Below are 25,279 nucleotides of genomic sequence, written 5' to 3' on the forward strand. Positions count from 1 at the left end.
CTCAAAAACTCAAAAAAACAAAAACAAAAAAACTATTTTTTTACTGATAAATAACTTAAAAGACACAAAAGAGAGATTATTATAATAATGTAACCAAAACGACGTGTTATATAACCTAATGCTAGTCGTTTTGAGTTGAGGTGGCCACCTCAGCAATAGCCATTAACGGGAGGATTAAAGTATTAACATTAGGAGGCAAAATCATAATGATCTCAAACCTGTATGGCGTAATTACTAATTAACAATTTAGGTTTTTTTATAAATTACAATGCTTGGATTTGAAATTTAACTGAGAAAAAGCTCTTAAGGAAAATTTTTAGACGAAATAGGTTCTGCTGTAATACTCAAAAACATTCATTATTCATTTGTTTTTGTGTGTGTGTGTTTGTTTGATTTTGCAACAATGACATCAACTCTTTCTTCTTTGATAAATTACAAGCAGGAACTTGAGCTCAAGCCAATTGATAGGGGAGATACCAATTTCACTCTCCAACCTCATAGCACTACTTTACTTGTAAGTAAAAAAATGGAATGGTATATTATTTTAGCATTTGAGTTTGATGTGAGTGTGCAAAAGTTTAACTTTCCTTATACTCTACCAATTACAACTTGCTATGTATTTATTTGTCTTTTCTTATAAACCGCTTATGTTTAAAATAGAAAAAAAGAATCAATCATATAATATATCATGATTGGTGGAATATAAAGTGTGAAACACAAAAAGTCAGATATATGTTTTGCATTCTTACGTTTTGGGTTCAAGTGATATCTTGACATGTACATGAATAAAGTCTTAGTGGATTCTCTCTAAAAATCCAAAGTAAATGTGGTTGATGTTGTGGAGGACAAACTTTTAAATTTATATGTAGGTCATGCAATTAAAAGTATTGTTGTTGTGGAGAAATGTTTTAAGCTTTATATGCAAGCACTATAGTATTCAATGTGAGGTTGTCATCACTTATCAGTGTCAAAAGCAAATAGTTTAACTTCAAATCCATGGATATCTTTACTCTTTACCCAAAGTTATTGTTAAATGTTTACATTTATTTTTTTCTTTGGTCAATTTTAGGGATCTATCGTACAATGAATTGACTGGAAACATACCACAATTTTTAGCACAATTGCCAAATTTGAAGACTCTGTAAGTTATTGAACTACTTGCAAGTAGGAAATGACATTTTATTTTACACTATATTTGCAGGCAGTAATTTAAGTGGAAACAAGCTTGATGGTTCAGTTCTAGAGGCTCTTATACAGAAGTCTAGAGATGGATCATTGATCTTGAGGTTAGTTTTTCATGCTATTTATTTCCATTTTCTTTACTTTTTAGTTGTTCTAATTTCAAGTCCCCCCCCCCCCCCCTTAGCTACTGCTTTCTAAACATGCAAAACCAATATAGAGGTTCTATGTTCATTTGTTTTGTAAATAGAATTTCACATATATATATATATATATATATATATATAGTTAATCTCATCTATCTCTTAAAAACTGAATTTTCATGACATGTTTCGAATATGCAAGTCTTGAGGAAATGTCGGATCTTTGTCTCTAGGTTCCATGTACGAAGGAGGAGAAGAAACAGAAAAAGGAGCTTATTGTCGTGGCAATTGTTGCAACATCTGCAATAGTTTTAGTTCTCCTGTTCATTTTTTGTGCCCTGAGTATCTATAAATGGAAAAGACAAGGTATGTCTTTCTTTGAGGATTCTGGCATTTTACCCCTAATTTTTTAAAAAAATTAGCAATATGCCCCTGTTTGCAAACTATATAGGAGCGTGCCCCTGTTTCGATACTCGATTATCCTAAAATCGAGTTCAATTAAATACTCGATTTGTAGAAAATCGAGTTATGCCCGATCAAACTTAAAAAAAATAAAAATAAAAAAATAAAAAAATAAAAAAAAAAAAAAAAAATAATTTCATGGAACTCGAGTTTCAGGAAATCGAGTTCCATGCAAAAAAAAATTTTATAAGTGTGATTGCCCTAAATTCAGGGAGCCCTATAGTGGCGTTTTAAAGCCCTATAGCGGCGTTTTCCTGCAAATTTTTTTATAAGTGTGATTGGCCCATATTCAGGGTGCCCTATAGTGGCGTTTTTAAGCCCTATAGTGACGTTTTAAGACCCTATAGCGGTGTTTACCTGCAAAATTTTTTTATAAGTGTAATCGTTCTGTTCTAGGTGCCCTATAGTGGCTTTTTAGGCCCTATAGTGACGTTTTTAAGCCCTATAGTGACATTTTAGAACCCTATAGCGGCGTTTTCCTGCAAAAATTTTTTATAAATCCCCATACCAAGTTCAAGGGCCCTATAGTGGCGTTTTCAAGCCCTATAGTGACGTTTTCAAGCCCTATAGCGGCGTTTTGGAACTCGACTTCCCTAAAATCGAGTTCCATGCTTTTTTTTTTTTTTTTTTTAGTTTTATTCGGCATAACTCGATTTTCTACAAATCGAGTATTTCATTGAAACTCGATTTTAAGGTAATCGAGTATCGAAACAGGGGCATATCCCTATATAGTTTCGAAATAGGGGTATATTGCTAAATTTTTTAAAAATTAAGGGCAAAAGGATAGAATCTCCGTCTTTCTTTTTTATAATTGTTATTACAAATTTACAATTTACAGTTCATAGAAGTTAAAAGTTGCAATAGTATAAATTATTGTATAAAAAAATAGTTGTAATAATAAATTATAATTTTCAATTTCAATAGAAGCTTTGATACCATACTACATTAGGAAAATTTGTTGCAATAATTTAAAATGAAGAAATCATTGTAATAACTTGATATCAATTATTTTTGTATTTTATTGTTAAAAAAAAAATCAAAATGATAGTTTATTACAACAAAATTATCATTGCAATAACTTAATATAAAATTTACTATCTATTACTATAACAAATATGAAATAATTATCTATTGCATAACATATATATTATTGTATGAAAGTTGTCATTAAAATATTTAGAGTTTATTGCAATGGTATTTTTTTGTTGCACAAACCTATTGTCTCAAATTTTATTGCAATATCTTGTATCAACTATTGCAATTACTTTGATGTTGTTGCAATGATTTTTTTTTCGTTGTATAAACATATTTTCTAGTAGTGGAAGCTTTGTTGAGTATAGAGAAAGTATGCTTAGATTTTTTTCAAAGAGGTTTGGTTTAGTTCATTTTGGTCACTCAATAGTTGTTCTAGCAATAATTCCCCATTTAAATTTGTAGTAGAAATCTATGGCGACAGTGTTGCTTATGATGGTTAGACTATGATATTTGTGGGAGGCAGTCACTAGAAATTTGCGGGTTTTGATATTTATTTATATAGGTTTAAGTAATTCAAGATTAAGGGAACAAAAATTTCTTTCCTTTTTTATGTGTATTGAAAGCTCGAAATATGTGAAAACACAAGAGCTTGTTTAGACCCCCAATTCAAATTACGGCTTGATTGATTTTACACTAACTTAATACTAAGTGCGGAATAGTGTAAATGCAAGCAAACAAGTAAGAGAGCTACTCTAATTCATATTTAAAACAACACAGCAGTAAAATAAAATGAACAAGAGTAGGGAAGAAAGATACAAACACAGATAACACCGAGACGTGTTATCGAAGAGGAAACCGAAGAACTCTCCGAAAAACCTCTCCACCACCCTCCAAGCAGTAATCAATCCACTAGACAATCAGTTGGGATACATGGGTAACTAAGAGACCCTCCAAGCCTAATCTACCCTCTGTACCTAAGCCCTCCAAGCTCCTACTCCAACAAGACTTCTCGGAACCGTGTCTTGTCTAGCTCTCCGGATCCCGCAACAAGCTCCATGTTGCATCCGCCAACCTTGGCATCTTCTAATGCTTCCCAGCAACACCAAAAACACTCATTACACTCTGAAAATGTGTGGATTGTGTTTGGGTACAAATCTCCTCTCAAGGTATGATAATGGGAGAGGGAAGGAGAAGAGGCTACAATTAATTCTCACTAAGGATGAGTAGCTCTCTTTCAAAAAGATGGGTGTGTGTGTTGTAGAAAACCTATCTAGGGTTTTTCTCTCTGAATGATCTCACTTACATTTGTGGGTAATGAGGGTATATATAATATGGGTGAAGGGTAAGGAATTCACACATAAAAATCCTCCAGGCAGAATGTTTCGCGACTGTCTCACGGGAAGGCCTTACCCGCAAGACACTCGCGAAAACGACAGTCTGGCACGACTCTTCAGCTTCCAGTTATGTGCTCCTCACATGCTCTTTCGCGGCTTAGCTTCTCGCGAGCTTCTCACAAAATCCACTGATTCTTCATTTAAGCTTGAGTCTTCACCAACTTAATACTAAACCCAATACAATAAAATCCCACAAAATACAAGGAACAAAATTAGAGCAATTACAACACTTTTTGTCATGGAATAAAACTAACATAAAACATAGTTGAAAATCACAACTTTACATATATTACATGTGATCATTTCGTTTATTGTAGATATGACTACAAAAATCCAACTTCAAATTGAAGAATCCGCAATATAACTACTTTGAGGTTGTGAGAATAACTAATAACTTTAAGATCCTTATTGGAGAAGGAGGTTTTGGAAAAGTATATTTGGGCATCTTGAATGATGAAACTCAAGTTGCTGTTAAGTTGATTTCTCCATCATCAAAGCAAGGGTATAAGGAATTTCGAGCAGAGGTTAGATCATGATTAAGAGTGCTGTATTCTCTTTCATTATTTGAAAATAATGAAAATTTCAAAATTGTATTAGAAATATGATAGCATGAAAAATGAAACTGCATGGAAAAGTTAACAAAATTTATTGATTTGTGAAATAGTTTTAAAAAAATTTTATGGGAAAAGAAAAACACAACTTTTTTTTTTATGACAACTTTTTAAATGCAGGCACAACTTTTTATTCTCTCTTGTTGGGTATTGTGATGAGGATGAAAACAAAGCACTCATTTATGAGTACATGGCTAATGGCAACCTACAACAACATTTATCAGGTATAAATAAACTACTGTATTCAAGGTGATTCATTTATGACTCAACATGTGTGAACTTATTAAACTAAAAGCAGATTAGTCTATGGCAAGGTTGTTTCAGAACTACAATTTGTAATTGGTAGTGTCCACCAAGAAAGCATATCTAACCAATTCCTGTAACTAGTGTCCACATTCCATATTGCCTAGTCAACATCAAAAGGGACTTCCACGGTTCCACCTATGAAAATGTATTTAAGTAGTTTTTGGTGGTCAAGTGCATGTGTTACGTTCGATGACAATGTTCACTCGGTTCTTCCTTGATGGAGAACCTAAGTTATAATGACCCTGTGGTAGGCAAATTATATGCAAATTAGTGATGCACCAAATGTCAAATCCTATTTCTATTTTTTGGGGGGGTTTATTGCATTTTCCCTTAATAATAATACAATTTTAATGTTTACCTTCAACTATCAGTATTTATAACTTATAAGCATTTTCAATTTTAATGTCTACCTTTAACTTTTTTTTTTTGGGAACGAAAGGTAGAAAATTTATTGAATCAAACTCACGATAATACAAGTAAGGTCAAAGCTACACTAGCTTGACTTGGGGGGGGGGGGGGGGGGGGGTGGTGTAATGACTACACCCTCTGTCATGACCCCGAGGGAAAAAATACAGTAGCGTAATTCTACATCAGCTCTCAATTTGTTATGCTGCCATACAAGATTGGTAATCTGTTAACACGCTATATGCTCTCTCCATGATGATCCTTGGCTGAAGCTGAACATGATCAAAATAATACTTGTTCCTTGCGTTCCAAATGCTCCAGGCCATGACTGCCCACCTGTCCATCTCTTCTTGTTCCAACACTGTCTGCATTTTTTTGAAGAGCAGGAAGAAATCATCCACCTCATTGCTGCATTTCTGAACACGGCCTCTTATCAAAGCCCACACATTCATTGCAAAAGGGCAAGACCATAGCACATGGGACGTTGTTTCTGGTACCTGTCGACAGAATTCGCATATTGCCTCAATTCGGACTCTCCTTTGACATAGGTTGCTCCGCGTTGGTAGGCAGTTGCAGCATGCCCTCCATATGATGGTCCGCACTTTTGGGGGGACATTCAGCTTCTAAATTCTTCCCCAAGTGGTGCCATGTTCTCGGGCTGAAGAGTGCTCTGCCCAACCAGCAGATTTCAGTTTGAGAGCAACTTGGTATGCTGACTTAACCGAGAATTTTTGTGTCTTGTTCTTTGTCCATGTCAGAGTATCTTGTGAGTTGAGGTGGTTAAGTGGGAGAGCTAAAATTTGTGCACATGTGCTCTGGGTGAATGTAGCCACCAGCTTGCCCCTATCCCATTGTCTTGTATGATGGTTGATCAAGTCACTCACTCGCATCTGCTCATCAGGTTCATGAAGGAAAACCGGTCCATTATGCAGCCATTTGTGTGATAAGACCCCAATGGCTCGGCCATCTCCAATCTTCCATGTAGACCCCTCTCTTATCACATCTCTTGCAACCAAGAGAGATCTCCAAACAAAAGATGGATTTGACCCCAATTCTGCCATCATAAAGCTACAGTTAAGAAAGTACCTTGCCTTGTAGACCTTGTAGAAGAGTGATTGGTTATTATGAATGAGCCTCCATGCTTGCTTGGCCAACATTGCCAAATTGAACGCCGATACATCTCTAAAACCCATTCCTCCCTTCTTTTTATGTATGCACAATTTTTGCCAATTAATCCAATGAATCTTCCTCTCATCCTTGGTTTGTCCCCACCAATATTTTGCCAAAACTGAATTGATGTTGTCACAAATAGCTTTGGGGATTTTGAACAAACTCATGGAATATGTTGGTATGGCTTGTGCCACCGTCTTAATTAGGATCTCACGGCCAGCTTTGGATATAAACTTCTCCTTCCACCCCATCACCCTCTTGGTTATTTTTTCTTGGAGCTCTTTAAAGGTATTGACCTTTGATTTTCCACTTACCATAGGTAGACCCAGGTATTTCTCGGTGTTGGACATAATCCTTGCCCCCAACATTTGTTGAATTGCTCTTCTCACCTCCGGCTTGGTATTGGTGGTAAAAAACAATGAAGTTTTTTGTCTATTAATCGCTTGCCCCGATGCAGCCTCATAGGTCTCCAAAAGGTCAAGTAACCTCTTGCACTCCTCCATGGTGGCTCGACAAAATAGGAGGCTATCATCTGCAAACAAAAGATGAGAGATGCACACCCCTTGTTTGCAAGATTTTATGCCCCTTAACTGGTGGCTTCCTTCAGCTTTCCTTAGCATGGTAGATAGGCCTTCAACACAAAGCAAAAACAGGTATGGTGAGAGTGGGTCTCCTTGCTTTATACCTCTTGATGGGGTGATGAAACCTCGTGATTCCCCATTGATTAGAACGAAATAAGAGGCCGTGGTGATTGTCTCCATAGCCAAGTGCACCCATCTCGGATCAAAGCCCAATTTTAGCATTATCTAGCGCAAGAATCCCCACTCCACCCTATCATAAGCCTTGCTGATATCCAGCTTGACTGCCATTTGTCCCATCCTCCCTTTTCTTCGGTTTTGCATCCTGTGTAACAACTCATAGGCTACAGTAGTGTTATCAGTAATAAGGCGGTTAGGAACAAACACACTTTGGGCATCAGAGATAACCATAGGGAGTACAAGTTTCAAGCGATTAGCTAAGACCTTAGAAATAATTCTAGAAATTACATTGCCCAAACTTATTGGCCTATAATCAGACATGTGTTTGAGATCATTATTTTTTGGGATCAATACAATATGGGTATAATTCATCTTGTGCAACATATGACCAGAATTTAAAACTGAAAGGACTGCTTTTGTTACATCTTGACCCACTATATGCCAAAACTTTTGAAAGAAAAAAGGGGACATACCATCGGGTCCTGGTGCTTTTGATGGGTGCATCTGAAACAAGGCTTGCTTGACCTCCTCCGGGTTATACCGTTGGAGTAAAGTACCATTCATTTCTGGAGTAACCAAGTGATCCATCGAGTTCAAAACCCCATCAAAATCAGTTGGGTTCGATGATGTAAATAAGTCCTGGAAATAATGGATGGCTGTTTCTGCAATTTGGTCTTCAGAAGTGCACCATTCCCCACTATGAGATGTGATCCCTGAAATGTGGTTTTTTCGACTCCGTTGGCTAGCTCTTTGATGGAAAAATTTTGTGTTTTTGTCACCTGCTGGTAGCCAAATGGATCTTGATCTTTGGCGCCAGAAAATCTCATCCTGATGGAAGAGTGTGTTGATGTCATTTTTTAGGGTTTTGATTAATGGCTGATTATCCGAATCATTTTTAAGAGATAGCTCTTCTAAAGCCTTTTGCTTTTCCTGTATTTTTGTTTTAAAGTTCCCAAATGTGGTACTACTCCATGTGACTAATGCTTGCCTACATTTTTTGATCTTCTCAAACAAGCAATACATAGGGCTGCCTCCTCCAATTTCAGATTCCCATGATGCACAGATCACCTCTTCACAACCAGGTTGGCGCACCCATTTTTCTTCAAACCTCCTTGGAATTTTCCTCTTCCTGCACATCTGATTCAGCCTGGACAGATTTATGAGAATGGGAATATGATCCGAATAGATAGATTGGAGACAAGTTACCTTAGCGTGAGGGAACATAGCTCTCCATTCCAAGGTTGCACATGCTCTATCCAAGCGCTCTTGTACAAACTCTTCCCCAGGGCGACCATTGTTCCATGTTGAAAGTTCAAAAACGTGTACAAAAACACTTTTGAACGTTTAGACCCCCAAAAACCAATTTAATCAACACACGCAATATGTTAAACAATAGTGTGCGGAAACTTAACATATGCTATAACATGGTATTGATTAAACAACTATCTAAGCCACAACAAAATAAACCACAGCAGATAATGTAAAGGCAGAGATAGAGAGGAAGGAAGATGCAAACACAGAGATAACACCAGATATGTTATCGAAGAGGAAACCGAAGACCTCGGCGAAAAACCTCTCCGCCACCCTCCAAGCGGTAATCAATCCACTAGAAAATACAGTTGGGATACAAGGACAGCAATAGACCCTCCAAGCCTAATCTACCCAATGCACCTAAGCCCTCCAAGCTTCTTGCTCCAACGAGGTTGCGCCGAACCTTTTTCTTTTCTAGCTTTCCGGATTCCGCTACTACACCGTAGCATCAACCAATGAATATTGGCTCCTTCCTAACTGCTTCCCAGAACTCCAAACGACTGTCTCACAGAGATGATAATGGTGAGAACCAGGTTTGGTATAATGGCCTCTCAAGGATTTGACAATGGAGAGGAAGAGAGTGAGGGATTTTGATGAGACTCTAAGGTAGAGATTGTGGGTGAGACAATCTGGTTTTTCTTTAGGGTTTCTCTCTCAAAATTCTCTCTGGAAGCTCTCTTTCAATCGTGGGTTAAAAGGGTATTTATACTGAAGAGGAGTGGAATGCGAAACGTCAGGTTTTTCCAAAACAGGGGTGGCTCGCGGCTTGACTAAGTCGCGAGTTCCAGTCGCGAGATAACCGTATGGCCAGTTGTTCCTGTTTTGTCCTGTAGTGCTCCAGCTAGCATGACTGTTCATCTTCCAGCATGCTTGGCACGTGTGCATCTTCTGGCGGGTTGAAGCCGCGAGTCCAGTCGCGAGTCCCAGCCGCGACACTCTGTTTTCTTGCACACTCTTGAGCAATCTTCACACTATCTCACTCACTACCCTTACAACAATCCCACCTAAATACAGGGTTACTAAATGCTGAATTACAAGCAAATTTGGCACGGAATAAAGCCAATTAGATGGTTGAATAAATTCAACCTTACAATCTCCCCCTTTGGCTATTCCGTGACAAAACCCTAAAACAGACTCTAGACTTAACATGTGAGTTGGGAACAGTTGATCAAAACTCACTCACACCTAATTCTAGAAGCTGTGAAGCACTTGAATCATATGAACATAAACTCCTGAAACACAACAATACACCATGATCATTGTAAGCAGAAAATTATAAATGCATATGAAACAGGCAATATAAGATCAAGCATAAGATGGAGTTAATGAACAAACCATGGCTTGATCAACCAAGTGAACACCACAAGGTAGTGATCACAGTGTTCATTCACACTTGGAATGAACACAAGGACATACAAGTTAACAAGCCCAAGGCAAGACACTTGTATGTACAACACTCAACCAATGCATAGCACACAAGGCATATGCATCTAGGAACAATCCTACAAGGGCACAAGAGTGACAGTACAACAATCATAATGCATAACATTTAGATTTAAAGTACTGATTTCAACATAGCATAAAGGCTGCACTTAAGCATGGTACATACCACAAGGCCCACAAACTATGCATAAAACATAAACCCTCAAAGCTTACAAAAGCATATGGGTACAAATCAACAAATACCTGAATAACATCATCAAACATATATAAAAGTTTATCCAAGAGTATATGAAGAAAGTTAGAAACAGTTATACACCAAAACACAGTGTATCAAAACCAAAATAACCATAAGTTTTGAAGATAAGACGAAAAACAAAATTATGTGTGTGTGTGTACTCCCCCTATCACTATGCACACTTCCCTTTGAACTTTTCTCCCCCTTACTGAATGCTCTCCCCCTTTTTGTCACGAATAGCTAAAGACTCTCATCCAACTTTCGTTGAATCTCATCTAGCTGATTCTCCATGGTCTCGAGTCGCATTTGGACATGGTTGTTTGTGGAGTAGAGAAGTGCCACAAGCTCATCAACCCGTTTCTGAATATGCTCAAGAACACTGCCAACTCTGTCAGTAGGAGAAGCAGTTTGTGCTTGCGGAATATCAGCCGGTGAAGCTTCAGGAACATCACGAGATGCAGATGTGGTATGTGCAGGTGTCTCTGAGTCAGGGGCAAATGAAGGACCCGGAGAGATGTGAGCATGTCTTGGTGATTTGGAGGAGTGACTTCTGCTCGCTTGAAGAGTGAACAAAGAAATGGGACGTTGACGAGTCAACATTTTACCATCTGCAGGAGGAGTAATGCCAGCACTAAGGATGAGTTTCATGACGAGACTGCAAAATGGAATGATTCCTCGAGCTGTAGATCGACAAGCGGTCTTCCTCAAGTTGTAGTAGATGTGAGCACATATATCAATGGGGGCTCCGGTAATGAGATCACACAGAAATATAGCTCTCCCAAGATTGATGAATGTAGTGTTGGACAGTGGGTAGAGATTGGTGAACATGATCAACTTCAGTGTGGTCAACTCAGGTGCAAACTTTGCGGTGCTGATGGAAGTTCCTGCACTAGACACCTCATGATCGTGTCCTAGGATTTGTAGAATTTCCCCAACCTCTGGATTTCGTTCATCATAGGGAGTTAAATTCACATTCTGAGGTCTGGTGATGCCAAGAAGATCTGCGATGGAGTCTGGGGTAACACTAAACTCAGTTCCTCTGACCCAGAAAATGAGGATAGGTCCAAGATCAGATGCATTGGAGAAGCATTCCTTGACCAGCTCATCCATTGGATCATCAAAGTTTCCGAACAGGTTTGCCCAGTCTCGTTTCTCAAAGATTCGAGGGATGAATGTAGTCCCTAAGGTGTTGAACTCTACTACCCGCTCCACTATAGTTGTTGACTTGTCAAATACATTTGAGTAGGCGTGTGAGTTCAGGGGAACTCTGAATCTATCCTCATTGGGATCTTGAGATGCTTGAGATGATAGACGAGTCCTTTTAGCAACTGGGGTTGCTGGTTCGTCAGAAACAATGTCTTTACCCCTGGAAGATCGACGAGACATCTGCAAGAGAACAGACCAACAGAAAAGAACCAAGCAACAATACCCCACAAAAGATTGTCAACAAGATTCAGTAAAACCAATATTTCAATGTAGAAACCCAGACCAAAAAAAATACAGACCCAACCAAACCTTCCAACAAAACACAGAAACACAAACTAATCCGTGCATCAAATTTGGTAAAAGTGCACCAAGAAGAAGAAATACATCACAACTGTCAATGAGACAGGTTAACATGACCATGATATGCAATAGGAAACAGCATTTGAATCATTTTGAACAGATAACATAAAACACTCCATCAGAGACATGAGCATGGGGAAAATATTGCAATCATGAAGAAACCAAACATCCACACATCAATATTCAGGTAAGAGTAATGAGTAAGTCACATGAACACCAAACCCATTTCAGAACAGATTCTCAGATTCAATAATCAGCAAAAATTCAGAACAATGAAAAAACACATTGACTGCTCAGCATGAAAACAGGTTAGAACAATATCAAAACAGGATACTCCATACCCATTACACATAGAGAAAAAAATAACGAACACAATACCAGTCCAAACAGTAACAGAAATATGCAGGAAAAAGAAACTGAGATTTGAGAAAGCAAAACCCATACCTTTTCTTGATGATTTGGAGAAGAAACGAAGCACCAAAAGGGTTTGAAAAATGGATTCACGACGAGTTTTGGGAGAAAACAGCAGTTTTAAGAGAAGATGAACAGTTACAAAAGTTCGAGGGAAAACTGAAAGAGGTTTAAAAACTGCTCCTGTTTCTGCAAAACACGCGATTTTCGCGACTGGTTCAAGTCGCCACACAGTCGCCAGCTCAAGCCGCCAAAGCACTCAAGAGGAAAATTTTGAAAAATTTTTCTAAGTGTTTTTCGCGACTGGAGGGTCTACCCGCGAGTGAGTCGCGAGCGGAGCCGCGAAAATCTCTGAGTGAATCTCGCGACTAGACCTTCCACTCGCGAACAAGTCGCCAAAACAGACCAGCGAAGATGCGACTGAGGCTCGCGACTTGACACACCCGCGACTGAGCCGCCAAAACAGGGCAAAAACAGGATTTTTGAAATTTTCAGGTTTTTCAACAAAATACTTTCCAAAACCACCTAAAACACTCAAAAATCTTTTTGTGCTTGAATGAACAAAGATTAAGCATGTGAAAACACATTTTATCAAGTACAATCACACAAATGAATACGGCATTTATCAAACATAAACTTGTGTGTTGTGTGTGGATATCAACAATGAAATAGTCCTTTGTCTAATGTGAAGCTTCAATGATCAATTCAACCAAGGCATACACAATTAGCACTAGATCATGTGACCAATCTCAATTATAGAAATATGAATATATGACTTCCCACACAACTTGATAACATAACTTGGAGCCTTTCATTTGACTCCACTTTCAGCCATAACATTTGATCTTTTGAGGCAATCATCTCTCATTGTGAGAGGTATAGACAACATTATTCTTTGAAGAACAGGCCTTTGGCCTTTTTAAAAGAAATTTCACTTTTGATATAAGGTCGCTTACCCTTTTTCCTAGTCAAATACTAGAATGTGCGACAGGCTTTTGCAGCTCAATATCTCTTTTCATTTGGAGATTTACATTTAGTGAGCTCTTTTTAGCAAAAAAATAAAAAATGGGAAGAGATATAGACACAAGTCTATGCATGTTTCAAGATCAACATAACCATTCACTAATCATTCATGACAAGTTTGAAGATCTATTTACAACAATCACATAGATTTCAAGATTTTTCCCATAGTGATATAAGTGCATGAAAACAAGTAATGTTCGAAAATGCACAAAGCCATTAGCACAAAGGTACACGGCAAAACGAGTTTTAAGACAAAACTCAACAAAGTCAAACAAGCCTTTTTGATTTTCAAATTTTTATGTAATTTTTGGATTTTTGACTCAAGAAACAAAAAGATTGATAAAACACAATTAAGAAATATTCACAAACAAACAAACAAAATCAAAAGCAACAAGCATACCGAACAAACATAGTCACAAAGCATAGGAAGTATTAATGCATGGACATGTTGTAATGCTTATGCATGAGTACCCCTTTTCACCCACACGGCACTTGCGTTTGGGGTGATTTCCTTAAAGGATTGGGTACGGGAGTTAGGGCTTTCAAACCTTCGTGAGAAGCTTTCCAAGCAGTTGGTAAATGCACCAATCATCTTCATCACGTCCATCATTCCGGGATCTCCATTTTGCTCTCTAGGTTGATCCCCTGCCCAAGTTCTCCTATCAGTTCTTGGTCCTCCTGACCTTTGAGGAGTAGCACTGTTCTTTGCTCTCAGCTTTTGGCAATTCGGTCGAGTGTGCCCTTGAAGTCCGCAATAATGGCACACATACATTCCTCTAGGACCTCTTTGTGGTCGAGGACGTGACTTGGCACGAGACTCAGACCTGCCCATAGACTGATTCCGATGATTCAGCATCCGTTGGTCCACCACATTCTTCTTTTTCTCCACCTCGAGGTTCACACTCGTAGAGTCAGCTACAACTGGATCTTTGGACTTCACAAACTTCACTTCTTTAGTGACATTTCCAGTTGAGCTACTTCCTCCGGTATATCCCAGTCCGGATTTGTCTGAGAAGCTCTTTTGAGATGATATAACATCATCAAGCTTCTTGGTGGTGACCCTCTCTATTTTTGCATTTGCTTGAACAACCTCATTCTCAAGGAATCTCACTTTAGTGTAGGCTTCGGACAGCTCACCATTAAGAGTTTCAATCTCGCATTTGGCCTCCCTATACCGGATTAGGAGACTTTTGTAGTCCTCCTCAGCCTTCTTCATCTTTCTCACAGCAGCCTTGGCTACCCTTGTGTATTCACCTGATTTCTCCAAAAGTGAGTTGTAATTTTCTTGAAGAGTTGCTGTGCTTTCTTCTTCTTCAGCTTCAGATTCTTCAGCAATTCCTAGTGAGTCATCCTCACTATGTTCTCCAAGGTCTTGAACAAGCAAATTCAATTCATCCGAAGACTCAACATGAGCAATAGTCATGAAAGCTGAGTAGTTCCCTTCTCCATCACAGCTCTCTTCAGATTCTGAGTCGGACGAGTCTGAATCACTCAAGGTCGTGGCATACACCTTGCCTTTTGATTTCAAATAGTTAGGACATTCCCTCTTGAAGTGTCCATGCCCGTTGCATTCAAAACAAGTAACACCTTTTGTGGATTGGGATTCTTTTCCATCTTTCCTTTGGAAATCCCTCTTCTCCCTTCCAGAATTTTGGAATTTTCTCTTATCATCAAATTTTCCATTGTTTTTGAATTTCAAAAACTTCTTGAAATTTTTAACAAGATAGGCTACATCCTTGTCCACCATATCTTCTCCCGAAGAGCCTTGATCTTCCACCTTCTCATTAACAGTCTTTAGAGCAATGGATTTACCCTTCCGTTGATTTGGCAGCGACATTTCATAGGTTTGTAGAGAACCAACCAGCTCCTGAACCTTGATGTCGTCAAGATCCTTGCTCTCTTCAATGGCTGTTACTTTGGCACGGAAGCTTTCCGGCAATGATCGAAGGATCTTCCTTACAATCTTAGAATCCTCCATCTTCTCCCCCAAGTTAAACTTGCTGACAACCACTTCATTTAACTTCCCATAGAACGAGTCGAACGACTCATCCTCACTCATCTTGAGCTCCTCAAACCGAGTGGTCAGCATTTGCAACTTGGTATCTTTCACCTTCTTCGTGCCTTCATAAGTTGTTTCCAGAATCTCCCATGCATCTTTGGCAATAGTAATGTGAGAAATCCTGTGAAATTCATCTGGAGACACACCACAGAAAATAGCATTTAGTGCTTTACTGTTAGCATTAGATGCAGCAAGTGCTGCCTTATCCCATGTGGATTTGGCTGCCTCAGGTTTGGCCCAACCAATCTCAACAGCATCCCACACGGATTCATCAATAGAGCATAAAAAGGCTCTCATACGAACCTTCCAAAATGCATAATTACTTCCATCAAAATATGGAGGTGCATTAAGGGATTGAGACCTATCCATCTCAAAAGAAAGGGAGTCAAGGATCACACAATGGTAGTAAAAACCAAACAGATGTGTACCCGCTCTGATACCAATTGAAAGTTCAAAAACGTGTACAAAAACACTTTTGAACGTTTAGACCCCCAAAAACCAATTTAATCAACACACGCAATATGTTAAACAATAGTGTGCGGAAACTTAACATATGCTATAACATGGTATTGATTAAACAACTATCTAAGCCACAACAAAATAAACCACAGCAGATAATGTAAAGGCAGAGATAGAGAGGAAGGAAGATGCAAACACAGCGATAACACCAGATATGTTATCGAAGAGGAAACCGAAGACCTCGGCGAAAAACCTCTTCGCCGCCCTCCAAGCGGTAATCAATCCACTAGAAAATACAGTTGGGATACAAGGACAGCAATAGACCCTCCAAGCCTAATCTACCCAATGCACCTAAGCCCTCCAAGCTTCTTGCTCCAACGAGGTTGCGCCGAACCTTTTTCTTTTCTAGCTTTCCGGATTCCGCTACTACACCGTAGCATCAACCAATGAATATTGGCTCCTTCCTAACTGCTTCCCAGAACTCCAAACGACTGTCTCACAGAGATGATAATGGTGAGAACCAGGTTTGGTATAATGGCCTCTCAAGGATTTGACAATGGAGAGGAAGAGAGTGAGGGATTTTGATGAGACTCTAAGGTAGAGATTGTGGGTGAGACAATCTGGTTTTTCTTTAGGGTTTCTCTCTCAAAATTCTCTCTGGAAGCTCTCTTTCAATCGTGGGTTAAAAGGGTATTTATACTGAAGAGGAGTGGAATGCGAAACGTCAGGTTTTTCCAAAACAGGGGTGGCTCGCGGCTTGACTAAGTCGCGAGTTCCAGTCGCGAGATAACCGTATGGCCAGTTGTTCCTGTTTTGTCCTGTAGTGCTCCAGCTAGCATGACTGTTCATCTTCCAGCATGCTTGGCACGTGTGCATCTTCTGGCGGGTTGAAGCCGCGAGTCCAGTCGCGAGTCCCAGCCGCGACACTCTGTTTTCTTGCACACTCTTGAGCAATCTTCACACTATCTCACTCACTACCCTTACAACAATCCCACCTAAATACAGGGTTACTAAATGCTGAATTACAAGCAAATTTGGCACGGAATAAAGCCAATTAGATGGTTGAATAAATTCAACCTTACACATGTGAATATATTTCCTTGAAAACCCATATCCACCAACCCCGCAATGGAGTAGTGTAGACCGAAACTGTGTCATTGGTTGTTGCTGTTTCGGTAATTTTCCTTGCTTCTTAGAGGAGGTCAAGATCTCATTAAAATCACCACAACATAGCCATGGGACTGAAAATATAGTGTGGAGATGTCGTAGGAGCTGCCATGATTCCTTTTTCCTACTATCCTCCGGCCAACCTAGAAACCCGTCAACCTCCACGGGTGTTGTTCATTATTGAGAATGAGAGCATCTATGTGATGGGGTGAGTAGGTTTGGATGTGTAAATTAACCTCCTCCTTCCACAGAAGTGCCAAACCACCTCTACATTACGTACAAGGTACTGCTAGCATACATCGGTAGGGTAAGTCTTCTTGTATCCATCGCATCTCTTCCACAATTCTTTTTGTTTCCATTGAAAACAAAACCTTGGGAGCTTTTTCCCTCACCAAGTGAGAGAGGACGTTGACTACACGTTGGTTCCCAAGCCCTCGGCAATTCCAACTTATGAGAATCATTGCACTCGACGGGGCTGATCCGCAGCCGCCGCCATTGAACACAGGTCATTGTGGGTAACCTCCAAAATCTTGATCCGTTTTGAACTTGATACACTGCTCTTTGAGATTTCTACGTCTTCCCTCACTATTCTCTTCTTCAAGCTACTGATGGTGGGTTGGGAAGGGTTTGGTATCGTGGCTTTAGGTTGTTTCTCTATTTTCTTCCAAGTTCCTTTTGGTGCTTCACGTGCTAATTTTTTTTTCCCAGGTCACGTGACTTCTCACGTGAGTTTTTAATTGGCATGGGTGGGTTATTGTGTGGGTTATTATCACGCACGTAATCAACAGGGATGCTAAACAGCTCATGGGATGAAACTAGGTTCTTTACTTTAGGTACGTTTCTTGTTTCCTCAGTAATTGCGGCTACGTTACTTGTTTCCTCAGTAAACGGGCTCTTTACTTCCGAGATATTTTCCCCAATTAACACACGGCTTGATGATTCAATTTGACCCGTTGTATCTCCATTAATCCCGTTACCTTGATTCGCATTTAATGCATTTAATGCGCCATGATTTTGGGGTAATGGAGATTCGCTTGTCTGAAACGGATGTTAACCGCTACGGATGTTCACCGACGAGCCAGCAGTCTTTGGTGGTTGCCGTGTATCAGCCCCTTTCCTTGTGCCATTATCTTCTTTCCGCCAACGACCTGCCTTTAGCCATTCTCCATATGGCGATTCAACTTGTCCCAAGACCCTCGGTGTAGAGCAGTCCTTCACCTCATGTCCAAAGATCCCACAGTTAAAACAAAGACCAACCAAACGTTCGTATTTGAACCCAATTCATAGCTTGTCTCCTTCCGGGCTTAACACAACACCCCTTCTGCGGATAGGCTTGTCTAGAGGAACCTCCACTCTTATTCTGATGAACCTGGCTTGGTCTGTCATAAACGCCGTTGCATCAATCTCCACCACCTTCCAATTCCATTCTCGATATCTCTTCCGGTCTCCTCCTTTAGGAGACCAAAAGGTAACCCCCAAATCTGAATCCACATTGGGAGTGTGTGAAATGTCACTGATGCAGCTGTCATACCTCTCTCCCACCGTCTGAGTACCAGTGGGTGATTATCAAAACTCCACGGACCATTATTCAACACCCATTTTAACTAACTTTCAAGGGTGAATTTGAACTGAAATAATCCATCACCGATATCCATAATCCTCAAATCCGACCCCATCTTCCACACTGCTCTAAGCATGCTCTTTGCCACTCTTTGGTTGTACGGTTGAGTTGTAAGGAAACGGCCTAGAAGACTTAGTGAGCATTCTTCTAGAATTTCCTTTCTCCGTGTTATTCTCGCCTGACACACTTCCTCCTCCTCCTCCATCAAATTGATCCGTTGTAACTGTTCAATGAATTCTCCATCCATGTTGAGACCCTCACTTGACTACAAGAGACCCTTTCCAAAAGAAAGGGAAGTAAGACTCACCCTATGTGAGAAGAAAGACTCACCCTATGTGAGAAGTAAAAAGAATCAGTCTAGAATGTCTTTAATTTAAACTGTTAGCTCACATGTCTACCTTTAACTATTAGTATTTATAAGCACTTTGTTCCATGCAATTAGGATTTTCATCCAATTCAATACAAAGGTCAAATTTTCTAAAAAAATTGGGATTGACAAATTTCAAATTTGACAAAAAATCCAACAATGGGGGAATTTTGCATTGAATTTGAAGAAAAAAAATCCCAATTGAAGGAGGCAAAATGCTTATTACCAATTGTTAAATGAGGACATTATTCAGATTTAAAGTTTATAAGTCATTATAACTACACTATCATTGTTAAGGGAGAAGTGCAATTTCCCCCCTTTTTTGTGGGGAAGGAGTTTGAAAAGATTGAAAATTCATCAAGGAACTAGAAGATCTTTCCATGATACACTAATTTGAGACGTAAGACTAGTTACAAAAAGGGCAAAAAGGTGGGGGGGGGGGATGGGATGAAGAACGGGGAATGAAATCAAAGCAACAATAAGTCTGAATACAAGTTTCTTTTTCTTTTCTTTTCTTTTTTTATTTAAAAAAACTACTAATATTGATGCATATTAAAAGTGATATCAGTAGTTGTCCCAGTTAAAATTAATATTAGTCCAATCACAACAAGCCATATTAACAATTGTGGAAAAATAAAATTATAAGAAAATGTTATCTTCTTAACATTACTAAAAGTGAAAGGTTGCAAGGAATACACTAGGAAAACTAAGTCTCAACTAAATATTTGATCATTTCAGAATTATTATTATTCTAGTGTGATTGCAAAACCATATTATCTTCCATAACAACTGCAACTGAAGACAAGTTAATACATTTTGGCTGCAGTGACCAATACAAATGTCTTGAATTGGAATCAGAGACTTCAAATTGCAATGGATGCAGCACACAGTTAGAAATAGATTAATCACATCATTATCTCTCTATAGCATCTATTTCTTTGTTTGCATACTTATTGCTTATTGGTGAAGTTGCAGGGTTGGAGTATCTACATAATGGTTGCAAGCCACCTATAATCCATAGAGATTTGAAGATGTCCAACATCTTATTAAATGAAAACATGCAAGCAAAGATAGTTGATTTTGGGTTGTCTAGGGCTTTTGCAACTGAAAATGACTCTCATGTGTCCACTGGTCTAGCTGGTACACTAGGGTATCTCAATCCTGAGTAAGTGTGATGACTTTATGCATTTTATATACTTTTTAGCCATAGTTAGAATATATTTAGGCAAGACCCATTAGTATTCGGGTGATCTCACGCCATAATGCAATGTGGGGGTTTTATTGGTGAGGGGGCAAAGACCACACTTACGAGCCATTTTTTTATTCATTAAAAAAATTAGAATATATTTAGCTTCAAGTGGAGTATATGTAATTTCTAATAGATTTAGCAACACAATAAACCTTATTATGTTGAAATGTTCCACTACTTATATCTTTTATCCTTGATGCACAAACTGGCAAAGAAATAGGGTTAACTATACTTTCACCACTTAATTATGGTGTTGTTGTAATCTCTCCTTAAACTTCAAAATTGAGTAATGCCAATCTTTATTTTTGGGCGAAAAGTACTTCCCCTCCCTTTTGTGTGTGTGTGTGTGTGTGGAGAACCTAACTCTTGGCTATTAGTAATAAGCACCTTACCCTTTGTCTAATAGGATTTTCTGTCAAATTTAAGGGAAGAGTCAAAACTTTTCAAAAGGTGTGTTTGAAAAGAATGTTAATTTCTTTTTCTTTTTTTCTTTTTCTTAGAAACAAACACACACACAAAGGAGAGAGAAATGAGTTCTAACATAAAGGCATACCACAAACTCCACTTAAAAGCTATATTAAGTTTTTAATTCTTAATTTAAGATGCAAAGTTCATGATATTATGTGATTTTACAATAAGGTGTAACCAATCAAAATTTTCTAAGGGTCTATGAATACCCTCAGCTATTAAGTAAGGCTCAAGATAAGAATTCATATTAGTTTTCCTAAAATTCTCTCTATTTTAGGATAAGATCCCACTTTTCGCATTTTAGTTAATCACTTTTCAAAACATCCACATTAGATTCCCTATTCTATGCTCTATTTCATTTCATTAAAATATTATTTCATTATTAATTTTATTATTTCTCTCATTTTTTTAAAAAAAACACCCACTTTTCTTTATTTTAGTTACCAAGACACACAAATAATAAAATAATAAGGGGAAGGGGGAAAGTTTAACATTGTTAACATTTTAGGGGTTGTTAGTTCACTTAATCTAGTCATGACTAGAACACTTGTCTCCTTCTTATGGTACCACCTACCCAATTGGAGGAATTCCTCCAAACTAGTTTGCATCCAAACTGTCATTTTTTTAATATCTCTACCAATGTTATTTAAAGTCTTCTTCTAGTTCTTTTTATTAATTCCCTCTCTTGAATCAAATCATTACTTATTGGTTCATTAATTGCTCTCCCATACACATGAACAAACCAACTCAAACAACTCTCACTCTTGTCTTTTAATCAATAAGAGTCACACCTATCTTTAAAAATATTTCTTTATTTTGTACTATATTTCTTCTTGGATTTTCACTTATTTACCTTAAACATTTTCATTTCAACTATACTCATTTTATGAACATGTTACTTTTTAAGGCCGGACATTCAATACCATAGAATAGTTGGTTCAATAACAGTTCTAATTTTTTAGTTAACTTAATAGGTATTCTACAAACACAAAATACATCTTATATACTTTTTCACTTTATCTACCTTACTCTTATCTTATGATTCATAGATTCTTCAAACTCTCAATCCTTACGAATTATTGATCAAATATATCAAAAATATTCATTCTTTGGTATCTTTTGATTATAAAATTTTACAACATCTTCATGATTAATGTCTCTACTTTTGCAAAACTTATGTACACTCCATGTATTGTGTTTTATTCCTTCTTAATCTAAAGTTTTTAGACTCTAAATCACCCCTCCAAATTTATAACTTAGTATTGATTACACATCTAATTTCATCTACTAAAACTATATCTCTTGTCTTTCCTATTTCCACCCGATCCTCAATGCATCATTTACCCTGACCACCTAATTCTTAAACAAACCTACATTTTTATCCTCAACTGATTTAATCAATTCAATTTCTTTAATGGCTACCATTAATAAAATGTTTCGAAATAACTTTTTGTTCTCCTCTTCATTTATTAACACTCGTTGATCTTTATCTTAAATACACTTAGAACAATTCAAGTCTCTTGTTTTCCTTTCTACTTGTCTTTGCTAGTTTAAAGATACTCTTTTATCCATCCTTTGTCACCAACTACTACATAATTCATTGTAAGCCTTAAATATAGCATCTTGGGCTACTTTTTTCCTCCCTTCTTTGCCTCTTCATAATTTAAATAAGTGGTGTCTTTACATCTACGTAGGCCCCTCTCTCTCTCTCTCTCTCTCTCTCTCTATATATATATATATATATATATATTATTTGAACTTCCTCATTCCACCACCAAGTCTCCTTAGCATCATTAAGATTCTCCAAGTACTCCTTTAACCACTATTTTAATTCAACTAGTTATTTGATTTCGCAGCTTATCAACATCTTTGCATAGGAACCATTTTCTGTATTTGATTGTTCTATCTTTAACCACAACAAAAATCACTTGTGTTTTACATACAGGTCTCAAGCTTCTGGAAAATTAAATAAAAAAAGTGATGTTTATAGTTTTGGTATTGTTCTATTTGAGCTAATCACCGGTCGTCCAGCAATAATGAGAAAACTTGAAAAAAACACTCACATACTTGATTGGGTTTATCCTGTGATTGAAAGTGGGGATATTGGAAGCATAGTTGATTCAAGGTTACATGGAGAATTCTACACCAATTCTGTCTGGAAAGCTGTGGAGATAGCCATGTCATGCATACCATCAATTGCAATCCAAAGGCCAGATATGAGTCAAGTATTGGTAGAACTAAAGGAATGTTTGGTGCTGGAGATGGCTCATGGAAGTAGCCAAACAATGGCAACTGAGGTCAATGAAATGTCCACCATGGAGCTTCAATCAGATATTGCTGCCCTGGTTAGGCAGTTATACTAAACAAAAACTTTGTGGTAAGGAGCTCCGTGACCTCCGTCTATGCAAATATGACAAATTATATAATAATACATTTGTATATAAAAACTTTTTATATACTTATTTCATGTTTCTCACTATTTTTCAATTAAGTTCAAGTGATGTATTATAATGTATTTTCATAGCTTTTGATGGGCATATTAGATACAATGATGCATAATTTTTATGGTGAATGAATGAATTATTATTATTATTATTATATGCAAAAGATAATTTTTTTTCTTAATTATTTAAAACACATAACCAACTTACCGTTGATAAGTTGGTACCATAAACCATGGAATATGTATGCAAAATGATTTACAGTGACTCACTCGCTCTATATAAGTATATATATGTGCCTTCAAGAGTTTTGTAACTCAACTAGTTAATACTTTCTAATATTTTTAACGGAGAGATATGTGGACACCCCAAAAAGAGAAAGAAAGCTAGGTTAGGACTTTTGCCCTATTTCTTTTGGCTTATCACACATTGAGTCCTTAGCGACATGACTCTTAGTGTGTATGTACTTTTAGAGTGAAGTGTGTGTGTAAGTTCCTTTTTCTTATTTTTATTTTAAGAGTTGCCACCAACCATTGGTTTTGTTTTAGGTGTGATTGGTCACTTATTTGTCTAACTCATTTTAAGTTACCTAATTAGCTAAACCAATTTTAAGGGTTTGTTAATTAAGGTAAATTAAAAGTCTCGAACTAAAGATCTTGGACTTGGAAGTTCAATTACGTGTGGGAAAGGTGTCAGGCACCCCACACTGCCTATCCAAAGGATAGTACCTCATCTTAAAATACTTGGCATTTTGATTTTTGGAAAAAGGTATTACACAAACTATATATACACACACACACACACACATGTGGGTACTTATTTACTTATAATATATCATGTGAATATTCACGTCAATGAATACTTACAATCAAAGCATGTGAGATAAATACATAAATAGCATGTGAGGGATATTTACCACATAGCTAGAAATAATACATACTATAGCATTTGAGAACTTATTTACTACATGATTAGCATGTGAATACTAATTACTATATACAAATAGATTACAATGTAATAATAAAAAGAGAAGGTTGAAAGGATAGCACCATGTTGTCATCCACAATTTTTCTCATTTTTACCATGCAAAAAAGATGACAATGAAAATATGTTAGTGCCAAAGAAAAGAGAGGGACTATGTAAGCTTGATTGGTACCTATGAGTTAAATGGAATTGAACCATATGCTCAAATGCTTAAAGATGCAATCCTAAGAAAAAGTTTTAAACAACAATGCATTAATTATTTTGGAAAGAATTTTTCTTTAAAAACATTAATTCTATTATTCTCGGAAAAGGGAAGTTTTGGGGAAAAAAAAAAACATTTTCTTTTTTATGAAGAAAAAGTTTGTCATTTCAAAAATGAAAAGTTTTAGAAAACTACTTCTGTCATTTATTTTTAAAGAAAAGAATTCTTTTGAACAATTAAAGTTTGCAATGGGAAACAAATTTTCATTTTATTTTAAGAAAGAAGTTTTTGAAAAGAGATTTTTTTTTTTTTTTTTTTTTTGAAGAAGAAGAAGAAGAAGGAAGCCATTGTTTAGAGGAACCCAAAAATATTAAGGTGTTCTAAGTTTTCCCCATTTTGAAATTATTTTGTAGAAAACACTTTTAAAGAAAACAAAAGAAAAATGGGATTCAAAAGACTCATGGGTTTCTTTGGGAAAAATGGGTTTGAACCAAAAATCCCATGATTTTTGTGATGGAAGGAGAATTTGTAAAGCATTTTTGTAGGAAAATTGGTTTTGGACAAAAGAAATTTTTTTAGTTAAAGAAAATATTCATGGGTTTTATTTTCAAAAGAGAAAGATTGGGTTCCAAAAATCCCATGATTTTTAAGAAAATAAATGCTCCGTGTAGAAACTTTTGCTCATTCAATAGATTTCTTTTTATCATATTTTTTTGAAAAAAAATTCCAACGTGGTAAAAGAAAACTTTTTTTTTTTTTGAAGAAGAAGAAGAAGAAGAAGAAGAAGAATTTTTTTTTTAGAAAAAGGGTTCTCATTTTCGGATTTTAAAAAAGAAAGGGGAAGGAAAAAATATGTATATTGTTTTTAAA

The 25,279-nt window shown here is 37.3% G+C and overlaps 1 pseudogene; it reads left to right on the forward strand.

Annotated features, from left to right (window-relative positions):
* Window positions 1-403: 403 nt before the first annotated feature.
* On the forward strand, window positions 404-23,145 carry LOC126712648 (putative leucine-rich repeat receptor-like serine/threonine-protein kinase At2g19230; annotated as a pseudogene).
* Window positions 23,146-25,279: the final 2,134 nt, after the last annotated feature.

The sequence above is a fragment of the Quercus robur genome, chromosome 1 (genome assembly GCF_932294415.1).
Source record: "Quercus robur chromosome 1, dhQueRobu3.1, whole genome shotgun sequence".
In the NCBI taxonomy this organism is placed as follows: Eukaryota; Viridiplantae; Streptophyta; class Magnoliopsida; order Fagales; family Fagaceae; genus Quercus; species Quercus robur.